Below are 14,631 nucleotides of genomic sequence, written 5' to 3'. Positions count from 1 at the left end.
CTACACGAGCCCCTATCTCAGCCTGCCTATTTTTCCTTAAGTTACTAATTCATAGAAGTAACTGATTAATTTGATTAGGATTGGTGAGAGAAGTATCCTCTAGGCATATTTTCCTGCCTACCACATGAGGAAAGCTGAAGACTACCTCATACCTAGTTTTAACCACATAGAAAGGCAAAACTCTGTCCTTGAGGTAGAGAGGAGGGAAAGTCTAAACATTTTCCTTTTCTTTTCAAAGTTAGTACAGGCAGCTTTGCCTACATTGCAGATAAAGTCCAGTCACCTCAAGCCTCTCCCGTGTATTTTAGCGGAGTTCATCAACCCAGAACTACGTGTCCAAGGTTCAGCAGAACATAAGGTCTGCTGCTGACACCTGAGCCAGGGAAAACTCCGCTGAGACTCCAAACTCCAGTATGTGTCAAGGGAAGGAGAATACTTGGGTCAATACTGCCCAGCATTGGGTTCAGACAAGCACTCTGAAGGTGAAAAGGTTTCCACAGCCTTTAGGAAACAAGCCATCCCCCCTTTTTGAAGGACTTTGTTCACATGGACCAGAGAGCGTGACACACATGCAGTGAATTTTCATTTTAAACTGTGAGACAGTGCAATCTGACAGAGGGCTGGCAAAATGATGATGCATTGCATCAACTTATGCCTATTATTGGCTGCACATCCGTTTCAACTGGAAAATACGCTTTCCCCAAGCTAACTGTAGTCTTTCCTCTGATTGTTCATTCCCATTTGTTTCTTCTTGTATATTCTTAAGGAGAAAAGAAAACTGATCTAACAAATTAGCCTACCGTAGCAGAATCCCGATTAGCGGCATGGGTGCTTTGGAGTTTAGGTGTGTGGTTTTTTTCTCTGAAAAATGGCTAAAGTAGTGTCTGAACAGATTCAGGGCTTGTTATGAAAGGATTTGGTCCAGCTCTTTTCTAGAACAAACTTGAACAAAAACCAATCTATTTTGTTCATCTTTCATAAAAAGATTAAGCAGATTGATTTATTATGTATTACAGTAGTCACACTAGAAAATTCTTTCCAAAGCAAAGGCACTTTTTTTATTCAATTAAAAAAAAAAGGCAAAAAATTTGTAAACAGGAATGGACAGGAACTGCTATGTTACTAGGCTGATCCAGTGCGAACACGTTATGCTTCAGTTTGAAGGTGGTTGGCAACTTTTTGGCAGGAATATTATTTATTTAATTAATTGGTGTGGAAAGAACCATTTGGCTTGTTTTCCCGCTCTCCGTACAATCAAGAGTTTTTCCTGTTGGATGCTGCATCACTTCTTACATACCGCTTTTGCAACTTACTCCCTTTTCGCTTATGCATGATGCTTTTCCTTCAGCTTTGTGAACCGAGTTGAATCTGCAGCAAGCTAACTCTAACTCTCAGATGTTCCAGCAGATCCCATGGTTTTATTGCTAAGCCATTAAAAGGGTTTATTTTTTCGATTAAAACTTCTCTGGGCTGGTTTCTGGCCAGCAGCAGTTTCCCCAGCTCATAAGTTTTGGACTCTGGATGGAAGAGACCCCCCAAACAAGCCCTGGCCCTCCCCTCTGGAAGCCCCCCAGTCCATCAGTTTTGAACACAACAGCCTGGTCAGCAGAGATGGTCAGATACGTTGGGGCACTCCATCAGTTTAATGTGGAGACAGGAGCTCTTTGGGGAAGTACCTGGTGGTGGTGTGGGGGAGAATTACAGGGACAAGATTTTTGTCAAACATTAGAAAACCTAAAAAAAAAAAAAAAAAAAAAGTGCGTAGTGAATGTATTCGTCTCCACTGGCGTATGGGAGGGTCTTTTCTTCAAGGGCGATCTCATTCCTAATGGGCACCAGGAGCAGAGGAGAGTGCTCGGAGGGTAGGCACAGCAAGCAGAAGGAAACCATTATGTTGTTTTTTTTCTTATCAGTTCAGCAACTTAAATCTACCCTGAAGAGACGTGTTTCGACAGAGCTCTTCACACTTCCAAACAAAAGAGCTTTTCTCTCTTCCTTCCCCCTCGCCCTCCCCCCAGCTTGGATGTATGGCTGGAGAAAAATGATTGCAGGCATTGTCTGGCAACAACAACCGCAGAGTCTCTTCTGGAAACAAGTTGGGTCAGGTTCATGAGCGCGCACGGAAAGAGAGAGAGAAAGGCAAAAAAAAAAAAAAAAAAAAAAAAGCTAAGCTCCCTGGCCAGATAAATAACTCACTTTTGGAAGATGCTTCACCAGTGTTCCTGCTGTTATATAACAGCCTCAGCCAAGATCCAGCTATTTCATATTTGCTTAAGCAAGAGAGTCATACAGGGAAAACATTACTGTGCTATGTTACTTGTTTAGTCATTGGTGCTGGGAGAGGTGATACGCTGACAAAAGTATGCAGTAACAAGCATTTAAAATGGGATGTTTTATTAGTTTTGCCGTAAATACAGTGAAGATACCGATGACTAATTTCTGCTCTTAATTTAATTCATGTTGTGAACATGAAAATGAGGAGAGAATTAGTTTCTCGGTGGCTGGATCCTCTCACTGACCCTATGCATGTTTGCATTTAAACAAAAGAAACTAAATTTCTGCCCGTGCGTTGCTGGAAAAAGATGTCTGTAGTTTCGTCTGGGTATCGTGGCAAAGGGGTTTGACGTAACTTAAAGAAATAAATTGAGTATAAAATTGGGAGCTGATTAGAGTAGTAAAATAATCAGATGTTAAAAGGAGCAAATACAGTGTAACTGCTAAAAGCCCAGGAGTGGGAATCAGGCCAGCTGGGGTTCTGCTTCCATTCAGGCGTGCTGTGCAACTCTGAGTAAGTCAATAAACCTTGCAGTGCTTCGGTTTGACCATCTGTAGAATGGGAATAATAAAAATATTATTCCCTGTCTCCCCAAACTGCAGTGAGCCATTGAGATGAGTATTGAGTCAGAGCGTTGTGAGTTGAGAAAAGACAGATTTAAACTTTCCCAAAGTTCAGAAGTTTGCTTCCAGTTCATTTCTGTTTGGGAGGCTCAACTCCACCTTTGCAATTGTAAATCTGTTTTCCTCCCACCTCTATAGCTGGTAGGCGTCTTATTGGCCTAATATGAACACTCAGCGGACAAGACACAGTTATGTCCACAACAGTGTCGTTATGAGTCCAAGAAGTAAGTTACACTTTGGGATCTGCGGCACCAGGGAAAAGCATGCCTGGTTGAGCATTAAAAAAATGAAGCGAAACCATGGGACTAGCAGTTAAATTCTTTACATACTTCAGAGATCTCTCTCTCAAACAATCCACTCGAGATCCTACTACCCGAATCTTATGAGACACTATATACTTTTAATTATGATAGCATCTTTCTTCTTCAAGTTGTTCGGCAGCTCTCCGATGGAGTGTGTTCTAGTGCCCAGGCATCGCCAAGAGGTACCTTTGCGCTTCTCTCTCTGCACCCTGAGAAATACCGTTGAAGCGGATGACGAATATTCTCAGTGCATGTAGTTATTTGCATTCATAAGTCTCAGTGAGGGCTTAAGCGTATGCAGTAAAAGGGCAATTGGGACGCGTGAAATGCTATACAATTTAGCCTTGCTAAAGTATCTCTGAATTGTTTCTAGCTATAAATTGTTTTTCCTTTGAATTTGCATCTCTGATTCTGGGTTGCACTTAGAAGTGCTGAAATACAAGTCCAGGCTTCCCGGTGTATTTAGCTCAACGTTGGAGTCTCCAGAGGTTGAGATAAGTTCCAGAGATGAGTCCAACAGTTTGTTTGCTTGTTGAAAGTAATTTCCAGATCTCTGAGTAGTTCACAAGGTGAAACAATCAATTATACACACTCATGTACAGAATATCCCCGAGGTGGTTAATGGGGCAGAATGTTTAAAAGGCACCAGGAGCCCAGTTCAGTAAAGCTGCAAAGACCGCAACAATTTGGACATCCAGTCTCTCCATAGGCTACAACTGAAATTTCTCACATCTTTTCTATGTTACGTGCAAGCCAAAAAGCCAGCAAAAGAGCACCACAATTGTTTTGTCAGAGTAAAACGTACATTTTCTCAGAATATAAATTCTTTCATTTTACACTCAAAAGTAATTGTAAAAAAAAATATACACATGCAAAATGTTTTACTTTTTCCTGGGTTTGGTTAGCAGTGAGGTTTTTTTTCACACAGCCCTCACTAAAAGTCTGCCGTATGGGAAGGGCTTACAGTGTGTTGTAAACAGCAGGTTCAAATCAAGGCTAAGCCAGTCCTCTCGGTCCAGCCAAAGCCACAGGGTGCTCGAGACTCCAATCTATTGCAATATTGGAAACAAACTACTGTGCAGTAAATTGTGAAGACTATTTTTTCATGTTGCTCTTCTTATATGAATCCGTTTTCTTTTAGCTACCAAGTAGGGTGAAAAATCTGAGACAAAACAAATGGAAGAAGAAAAGGTCTTTTCAGTTACAGAATTACCTTTTTTGTGGTCTTAAGTTCACGATGCTGCAAAATAGTCAATTTAAAGACATTTTAAACAAACTACTAAATTGAAAGGTTTGTTTCTTTACGTGCCCTAAAATTCTTTACTTCTTGACATATATTTTATTTTACATTTGACAAGATGGCAACCTGAGCCCTTAAAATCATCTTGGTTTAGCTACCTTGAAGCAATGTTAAAGTTCTGAAGTGACTTTAAAAAAATCTGTTTTTTTCTGGTTAGCATTAGTACTATTGGATTTAATCCTAATCTGTACATGCATATTCTGTGACACTCAGTAAAATCTTCGGGAATTCTCCATGTAGTAAGTTTCCCATGAAGTTCTGAAAGCAGAGTTCTTATCTTATTGTCAAATGATTAAATATATATATTTTTTTTTTTAATTTTCTTTAAAGCAGTAGGAGTTTAACATCAAGTCACTGAAGTTAGGAAATATTAAGGCTCACAGTTTACTAAGAGACATTATCTTTTCTACTTTAGATTGACAAAACTTAACTATCATCTGATTGACTGTTTGTTTTTCAGTGTATGCCTTGGTCACCGACAGAACTCCATCCATCCTGTGTATTACAGTGGCAGGACTCCAAGGCAGTATTTGGCTATCGGTTTATTCACTAAATTTTTCATTCAAAATCCCTCTTGAGCTTTTCAGTATGGCTCAAATAAATTACTAGTTGGCTTAGAGTGCTGGCTGTAAATGTTTAGGCCTTTATTTGAGCATTAAAAAAGGCCTGGGAACTATTTCAGGGAAAGTATTATTAACAAATTCTATGTGATAAAAATCTACTATTTGTTTTGGTTTTCAACCAGGATTTTTTATTTTGGGGGAAAGGCAGGGAGGAGGTTGGTGGCAAGGAGAACCATTCATATCAGAAACAGTGTCATAATGACATAGAGAGCCTGCCTAGAAAACAGGGTTTTAAAAATGGTATAGAAACATCTATGGCCAAAGAGGGAGATCCCTATGGATGGTGGAGGAGGGTCTCCAGCAGCCGAGTCAGCAGCCTGGTATGAGAGTCCTATCGGCAGCAGAGGTAGAGGTTTCATTAAGAGAGCATTTCAGACAGTCAGCAGGCACACCCCAATTTCCAGGAAATAAGTGTTATCCATATTAACTCCTTGAATACAAATCAAGGTGCAAGCATTCCTGGGAATTGGACAGAACATGCTGGACTCCCCAAGCAAGGTTCCTTCAAAGGGCAATTCTCCCCGTGTTTTCCAAAATTGCCCTGCGCGAGGGGTTTTTCCGCACAGCGATCCTCTGCATCTTCCTTTTCCATGTTAAATTCCCTCTACACAGTGTTTCTGCTGATGTTTTAGTCTGGTCAGGTGTGGTTGTCAATCTCCGTTAGTATTGCCGGTTGTGTCATGGAGCTCAGTGTTATCCCCTGCAGTTTACAGATCTCACTGCGTTTCTTGTAAAACGGGGATATTCTTGGTAAACCAGAGGTTGATACAGTCCTCAAGAGACAATCGGGGCTAAGATTTTTGACCCGTGTCTCATAAAACCACATGACCAGCTCTTACATTTTTCTTTCCCCTCTGTATTTTCCCTGGTAATCAAATCAGTGTGTACAAGACTGGCTCAACAAATTAGGCTATAGGATCAAGATGGTTTCTTGTATCACCAAAACTGAGCAACACGAGAGTTTAAAGGAAAATTTGCACCTCTAAGAATTGGATGGATTTATATTTTCCATCCATTTCCACAACTAAAAGTCTCAGAGGGACTTTTTTTATCAGAACTTGAGAAAGTAAACGAGCATTGACACTAATTGACTGTTCAGATTGAAGCGCCTGCAGGGCCAGCCCTGACCTGAGTGCTCCTGGGGCTAATCCTAAAGTAAATATGTTGTTGATAAAAAATAATTATTCTCGACTGTGCTTCTGCTGCTTTTAAAGTCAATGGCAAATGTCTCACTGTCTTTAGAGGACACCCATCCTACCGTATTTTCACACAGCGATCCCAAAACCCAATCTGCTTTGGAACGCTTCCTGGTGGGACTTTGTGCCAACCACAGGCAAAGCTGGAGATGCAAAGGTGAGCACCTTTGTGCTCACCACAGGCAAAGCTGGAGATGCAAAGGTGGACTTCATGTCCAAGGACCATACATAGGTTATTGGCAGCCTCATTTTTTTGCAGCATTAGCTGTTGCAGTTCTGTACAGAGAAAAACAATGTGCCTCTCCAGGGATTTCTGCTGGAAAGAGCTAGTTAGAGCCACTTACAGAAACAGGAAATTCTTCAGTTTTGTAAATGATTTTAAAACTGATAGCCCTCATCACAGACGTTTCTTCAGAGGCCCACTCCAAAGCGTTTCCCAAATGAGCAGGCACTTACGTCAACATCTCAGGAGGGCAAGCTAACAGCAAGGAAGGACCAAGAAATGGTCGGGTTTTGTCGGGGAGACGGGGGGTTATTCAACAAATAAGAAGTCCTAGATGCTTTATTTTAGGTAGAGCTGGCAAAAAAACCCCACATTTTGGAAAAAAAATAGAAGTCCCATTAGAAACCTCTGTGTTGTCACATGTGAACAAGGCTACTTCGATAACGTGTTCAGTCAAGCCTCTTTGGAATCATTGATTTAGACTTTTTCATCATGATCCACATTTTAATCCAAGGACATTGAAATGCTGCACTTAGTCTGTTTGGTTGTCTGTTTAATCCTTTTAGGCACTTTGGGATAGTGATAGGGGTTTTACTTTTTTAATTAAATGTTTCAGTACTATCAACATTCATTATGAAACGAAAGCCATTTAGGTGTTTCCAAGTTAAAATAGCTTGCAATTTCCACTTCGTGAAATATCTCAATATTTTGAGAGGTTAAAAAAATTGTGATATGCCATATTTTCCCATACAACAAAAACTCTTTTTACTAACCAAGGCAAGTAATGACAGTCCTCTTCTCTGTAAAAGTAACCAAAAGTGTGGTATTGAAGCTGAATAATGAAGCCCAGTTTGTCTCCCATGTAAATGTATTTTGGGATTTATTATGTGTGTTCACCCACTTGTTCTCGGGCATTGGGAGGGCTTCAGAGCCTTAACAAAACTCTATAAGATGTTTCCCACTATAAGACTTCGGTGTAGTTGTGTGCACCTTTAACCATATGACCTGAAGTTTTCCATTTTGGGCATCTCAGACTAAAAATTTGGGGAATGTTTCAGCTGAAAAGCTTCAGCCATTGCAAGAAGAAAGTTAGGAAGAGACGCATAATTTTGCCCATATTATTTTGTGATTATTTTTAAATCTTGTAAATGTTTCGAGATGCTCTCCTACATCCATACTTTGGAACGAAGACTTGGAATTTGTCTGGAAGTTGTCCCGATTTCAGGTACATTTATTCTTTCTCGTAAAAAAAAATAATCAACCAACAACAAAACAAAACCTTGATTTTTATTTGGCCAAAATAAGAGCTTCCAAAATCCCACATTCTTAGGGTAGAGGGGGACAGCAGAGGGGAGGTGCTGATCTCCTCTCTCTGGTGACCAGCGATAGGACACGAGGAAATGGAATGAAGCTGCATTGGAGAAGTTCAGGTTGGACATTAGGAAAAGGTCCTTCACGGAGGGGGTTGTCGGTCACTGGAACAGGCTCCCCAGGGAAGCGGTCAGGGCACCAAGCCTGTCACAGTTCAAGAAGCGTCTGGACGACGCTCTTATCATATGGTTTAGTTTTAGGTAATCCTGCAAAGGGAGTTGGACTCGATGATACTTATGTGTCTCTTCCAACTTGAGATATTTTGTGATTCTATGATTCTAAATAACCGTTTAAAAAATAAACAAAACTACTTGACTTTCAGAAGGAAACTACTCTTGAAGTAGAAAACTACTTGTTTTTTTCAGAAGACAAAAGTCTTCTGAAGATAAAGTAATGTAGTAGTTCTTTACTAAAATGTGTATAACTACTCTTTTTCTTTTTCTTTTTCTTTTTTTAATAAGTGTGTGGACTGCGGGTCAGATGTTTAGAGAAACCCATTAAGTGATTATTTGCTTTTTTCCTGAAGCATGGCACAGTTTGTTGTTTCTGTGGCCGCTTGCACAGAGGACTCTGCAGAGAAATAGCAGAATCCCGGCTTCCTCCACCAAATAGGAAATCAAAATATGGGACTTTATTTCCTAAGTTTGACTTTTCTAAAGCTTCAAGAAGCAAAGCCATAAGTAACTATTGCTATGTGAACATATATGTTCTTGCAGGAGGCTAGAGGCCTGTTGTTCCCCTCCTGTGCTTAGGCCCTGTACGCCCAAAGGCGGAACACGGCTCTGATGTCTCAGCTTATAAATACAGATTTGAGTACAGTCTTGTAGTTAGCAAGCGTAGGGTTAATGAAGGAAGACAAAGTTGTTTTGAACTTGAAAACTTTGGTTCAATTCCTAGCTTTTGCCCCAGATATTTTTTGTGTGAGCACAGGCAAGACATTTAATCCCTCCGTATCTCAGTTCCATATGTATAAAACAGGAATGAAAATATGATCTTTGTCCCACCCCTTTTTTTTTATCTCATCTATTTAGATCATGCATTTTTCAAGGCAAGGGCTGTTTCTCTCTGTGTGTGCGGACAGCTCGTAGCCCATCAGGGCTCTGATCTCAGGCGAGGCCCCTAAATGCTATTACTGTGTAGTAATGAGGAGGAGGAGTAATAATAATAGTGATAATAAAAACAACAACAACAACAACAGATGGAGTTCAAATTCTGACAGACAGCTCTGAGCCTTTACACATTCTGGAGTATGAAATACAGTCAAGCCCAAGACAGCTATTTTCATCAGAGGCGAAAGTTTACAGTTTGGCAGGGCGACCGAATTTGGCGTTATGTAAGCTGGGCTTTGCAACTTCAGACGTGGGGGGTTTTATGTCTTTTTTTTTTTTTTCACCTTCTCCATACGGTTCAGGCTGCGACTGGCACTGTTTGAAAGCTGGCTTGTTGTGGGATCTACCCTGCTGCAAACGTTTGGAAATCTGAAAAGAAGGTTTCTTTAATTAGCTGAAAACCAGAGCCCATCGTCTACTTGATATGAAAAATAGACCAAATTATAGTGGTATTCATAGCCTGCTGGAATGGTCGGTTGTTTTGGAAAAAAAAATGTTTTTCAAGGAGACTTGCCAAGAAACTGTTCTCTCAGGAAATGATAAATGGCAGTTTGGAGACTTGAGTGGCCTGTACTGTATGTATGTGTCTTGGTAACTGCTGACTCAGTCGTGTGTGCTCCTGATGGCTCCCACATTCACAGCACAGGGAATTTACAGTCCTGATTCACAAACTCATTACTGTCCTGCAGTTGGGGACTTTTACACACGGCCTCGGGGTTGTTTTATCTGCAAACAATGCAAACACTTTTCTTTAAATTACACTTTAGATAACCTTCTGGTTATCATTACTCTTACAGTGTATGCTAAAAACCTTGCCATTTCTTTTCCCAAACTATAGTTGCTCTGAATACATCCTGCCAGGTTTGGTGGTTCCTGTTTGTTGGGTCTTTTTTCTTTTATATTATGTTTTCCATGAAGTTGTGTAGTTTTAGGAAATTTAAATAACGTAAGAATGAAGACATGACTAGAATTTGTATGACAGGGTTGTTTTCTAAAGGAGTAAAAGAAAACACTGTCTCTATTTGTGCACTGAAGAAAGATCTGCTTTAAACAATGTGCCACTTAGTAATATACTGAGTTCTTCGCCGTTACGTGCTACTTACTATATCCTATTACTGTAGGGCATACACTGTGTGCAAATGGACAAGCCTTTGGTGTGTTCTCCTCTAACTGCTAACAGTGATCTTCATTTTCAGGCCATTTTTATTACCTTAATCCCATTGACATCAAAAAATTTACTCCCCGTTTACTCTGGGGTGAAAGAGAAGTGAATTGGGACTATTGTATATTCAGGAGACATAGTTGCAAAACATGTCCCCATTCTTGAGTCTCAGTGGAGGGAGAGAGAGAAGTTCCTGGGGTACACAAAGCTCAAGGGATTTTTTTTTTCTAATGTTGCCTAATGAATCTGACAGAAAAGGGTCACACAAATGGAAGAAAAAATTTGCATCTACATGTCCATGAAAATTTATACTGTGCGCTTGTAAAGTACAGGATGAAGTACAGATTAAAGAGTTCAGAGATAATTTGATGGAAAAATGAATTGATTCATTGCCTTTAGCATGAATGTTTCTGGGCATCTTATGAAGAATTTGTGCATTTGGTCATTTGCATCCTTGAACACCTTTTTTGCATTCACATAGGAGGCAGTTGTGAAAATGCTGAACGCTTCAAATATCCCTTCTCTGCCCTTGCTCCTGTTCTTTGTCGTTTCTGAACAAATTCTTCTCCCGTTCCCCTTTTACTTCTCCCGCTGTAGGGTACTGGGGTGCAGAGGGGCTGTGAACAGCCAGGTGGAGAACCCCGCTCACGCCATCGGTGCTCCTCACCTTTGGTAGAAATGGTGGTGCTTTTATATTGAGGACAGTATCACACCTAGGAGAGTATTTAATTGAAGGATGCACCTACCTAAAGTAACTTTCCACTCCGTGATTTGCCAGTAGAGATCTGCTGATGGGTTTTACGAGCAGTCTGACAGATTAGCAGAGGAGGAATGAGAAATGCAGGTACCTCTGCCACTTCTGACCAGTTAGATGCTGGTTTAAAGATTATATACCATTGATTCTCCAAGTTTTGCATACCAGGCTAAGGGAAGTACCAGCACTGATTAGCATCAGTGTGAGCAGGGACCATCTGGGAAGAACTGCAGATGACTTCAAATGAGGAACTATATCAGTGAAAAAAATGAATGACAACCTTGGCATTTGAGTTCCAGCATAATTTTAGGTACGTGAATAGCACGTGTGAATCACTAAGTGAATAAAATGAAATTATTTGACGTTTCTCACATGCTTCCAAGTTTTGCTGGGTCAGGTATTGTTATACAATGAGAGATGGGAAAAAATGTCATTTACATGAAAGTCAGAAGAACTTTTGCTTAAAACTAAAAATAATGCTAAACTTCGTAGTTCAACAACAGTATCTGTTTACTCTCTAAATTTTCTCCATTCATTCAAACGTTCCATACTGTCTTCTTGTGCGCAGCAATGGGGTATTACAGTTTTTCACCTTTAGAGACTTCAGAGTGTAAGTATATTTCCCGGGTTGCTTAGTTTTGCAGTATCACAGTGACTGCTCTAGCAATATAATGATGTCTGTCTCCTGGGGTGGCTGATTTAAAACCTTTGCCATGAGCAATGACCCCCAAGTGAGTGAAGTGTGTAATTAGTACAGGTGTTCACTGTACTAACAAAAGCATTTTCAGGCTGTGGGACTGTTTGCAAAGATTGAGTTCATGTCATTTTCTACACATGGCAAGCTTCTTTGTCTAGCGCGGATATACAAGCCCTAAATTAACTGTAGAATTATAAATAGACCATGGTTACAATACACCAGGAGAGAAACCTCGTTTTGACCTCTTGTATTGTGCAATGACTGTTATGGAAAGTTATAGACTGTGTGTGTCACATATACTTACTTCTTCCCAAATACATCGATCTGAAAAGCTCACTGGGAATCGAGGGCACGCAGAGAGTGAGGGAAGTGTTGAGCACCTTGCAGCACTGCATCGCAAACAGGTTTGACAAAGTTTGACCTATGTGAAATATTCATATAGAAACCTTTCCCTGGAAAATGACACTTAGTCCTACATGTCAGTTGTATGGAGAACGGCTGTGATTTAAACAAGCTTATTCTTTAGCCAGAGGCTTATTTAGCTATTGTACTAGATGCTCTGGTGTGCCGCAGCAGGGAAAAAAGAAAAAGACAAAGAATCAAGATAAAGTGATATTTGTGATGACGTGTCTGTATGTCTGCACATCATCTGCAGGCTGTGGATTTATTAGTTTTTCAGTCGGTAGAACTGTTATATAAATAATGTATGTCAGAGCTGGTCACACATGGTCTTCTCACTTGCACGTGTACACTTCGAGTACTGTCTGAGCCAGAGAGGAATAAGTGCAACTAGACCTCCTCCACCTTCTCTGTAAATCAAGCTTTAAAAGGCAGTGTCAGACACTTGCATCGTCACAACGGTCCATGTCCCGTCTAGAAAGATGCATCAGTGTATTTATTCTAGGGTTTTCAGGTGGTGTGGGTGCTGTTCCGGACTCAGCCATCATTTTCTCCGGGACTTGAGGCGAATCATTTTACCTTCTGTTGTTTCCATTTCCTCAGCCGTAAGAACTGAGTATCGTAAAGCATTTTGAGGCTTGGAGGTTGAAAATGAAAACAGAAGCATTTGGTATTTTTATCATTTTTATTATTCCCAGTGTTGTTCAGCATCTATCTTAAAACTTAGATAGAATTTGAGATTATTTCTCGATTTGCAAAGACTGTTGCTTAAATATATAAATCAACAATGCAGGTACGGTGAAGTTAAAAGGAGCAACTTATACCTGAAAGGAACTGTGATGCTTAAGACTAGATTAAACTCCTTTCACATTTCAAAGCAGATGTGTCAGAGCTAAAATTGTTAGCCAAATCACATAAAGCCATTGATGAAAATGTCTTAATTAATTCAGAATGATATTGGCATTTTAATCTGTAAAGTCTTTAGCAGGTGCTATCTGACAACCTTTTTTCAAAGCTTTCAACAATTAGGGTTGAATGAATTTCTCCACTGAGTAGCTGATTGCTCTGTCTGTTGGATGGGGGTGGGGGAAGATACTACTTAGCAAAAGAGATTAGCAAAAGAAAGAAAATAAATAACTCCGTAGTAAACCCTTGCACTCTTTCAAGGAAAATATGCAAAGGGAAAATAAGAAATGCCTTCAGCTAAACCAGTTTGCACGGTGATACTCAGATCTTCCAAGTGAAGCATGGTCTGGCTTCTGCGAACGCAAACGATCAGTCTTCAGGAGGAGCAGGCTGCAGCTTGCTTCAGAAAGCAGAGTGCTGATTCTCTGGTGTTCCCGTCCCAGAGTGCCACTGTCAATGAAGTCCTTCCTGATTGATGCCCAAGACAAAATTGGTCCCTCTGTGGAGGACCATCCTTCAGATAAGAATTAAAGTGATGTCTCTCATCACCTGCAACCACTGAAGATCCTGTAGCTCTCTTTGTCTCTCTTAGACAGGGTTGGGTAGCTTCTTTCTGCCACCCTGTTGTTCTCCTATGCTTTCATCATATCGCTACTCTTTGTTCCTATCTGTTAAATGCTGTGGACTGTTACCATGTGCTGTCGAAACAGATGCTGTCTCCCATCGCAGAGAAGCGACATTTTGTTATTGATTTAACAAGAGCAAGTGCAGCCCTTCATGGCAGGGGCTTAAGGGGAGAGCTACATATCCATGCTCCTCCTTTGTGCAATTAATAACAGTTCTGCTAGGATGTGGGCGTGCAGAAGGGAAATGTCACAAAGCTTTATGTACAAGACTGTCACCACCTCTGCCTGAAGGATCTTCCAGTATTTCATCATGTCTAGACTATATGTACTGTGCTATCTTGTGTAGAAGCCTCCTCTATCATAGGATAAAATTACAAAGCCCAAATCCTTTTTGTTTTGAACAATAATGATCATCATTATCTTAAGAATTAACAATCCAGGCTACTGCCCATGAACCAGAAGAATAGCAAGAGGTGGATGCGCATCTAACATCTGGAGTTGGGCAGACCATTTAGTCTTCAAGCCTGTCATAATGATTAATCAGCTAGGAAATACCGTGAGCCTTTTGCTTCCACCACTCAGCAATTGCTTACGCTACCAATAGACCCACTTTTTGGGTCACGGTTTACCAGTTCAAATAAATGCCCAGCCTGGCTGTATTCCTAGAAGAAGCCATCGACAAAGAAAAGCACTAAGGATTTTTTGTTATCTTTGTCATCCATTAAATTTTTCAAACACATTATTTTATCAGAAACATTTGTTTACTTTTGAAGTCATTATAGCTTAAAATGTTATGGAGAAGAGCCTTGATATTTTAACTGACTCAAAACCAGAGGAAAACCTGCAATGGAACCAATTTGGAAAGTTAACCCATGCAGAACTTGTTACTGGCAGCAGCCAAAAGATCTGTCTCTTAGTTTTCAAAATGAGTCAAGCCCCCGAAGTGTTGGGAAATTGGCTTAAAGCCATAAGGCTGTATTTAAGCATAAAAAAAGGAACAAGTATCAGAGTCTTTAAAATCTAGTTTCTGAGACCTTGGTGTACACAGAAGACCTGTTTTCAAGG

At 40.4% G+C, this 14,631-nt stretch overlaps 1 protein-coding gene across 1 annotated transcript in view; it reads left to right on the top strand.

Moving 5' to 3' along the window:
- The window catches only part of KCNQ1 (potassium voltage-gated channel subfamily Q member 1), a gene marked incomplete at its 5' end in the record, with an annotated part of 365,071 nt that overhangs the window by 338,198 nt on the left and 12,242 nt on the right, over nucleotides 1-14,631 (top strand). The window lies entirely within an intron of this gene.

Source organism: Vanellus vanellus, assembly GCF_965231255.1.
Source record: "Vanellus vanellus genome assembly, chromosome: 6".
NCBI classification, from domain to species: domain Eukaryota; kingdom Metazoa; phylum Chordata; class Aves; order Charadriiformes; family Charadriidae; genus Vanellus; species Vanellus vanellus.
This window is presented reverse-complemented; position numbering and strand designations above follow the sequence as displayed.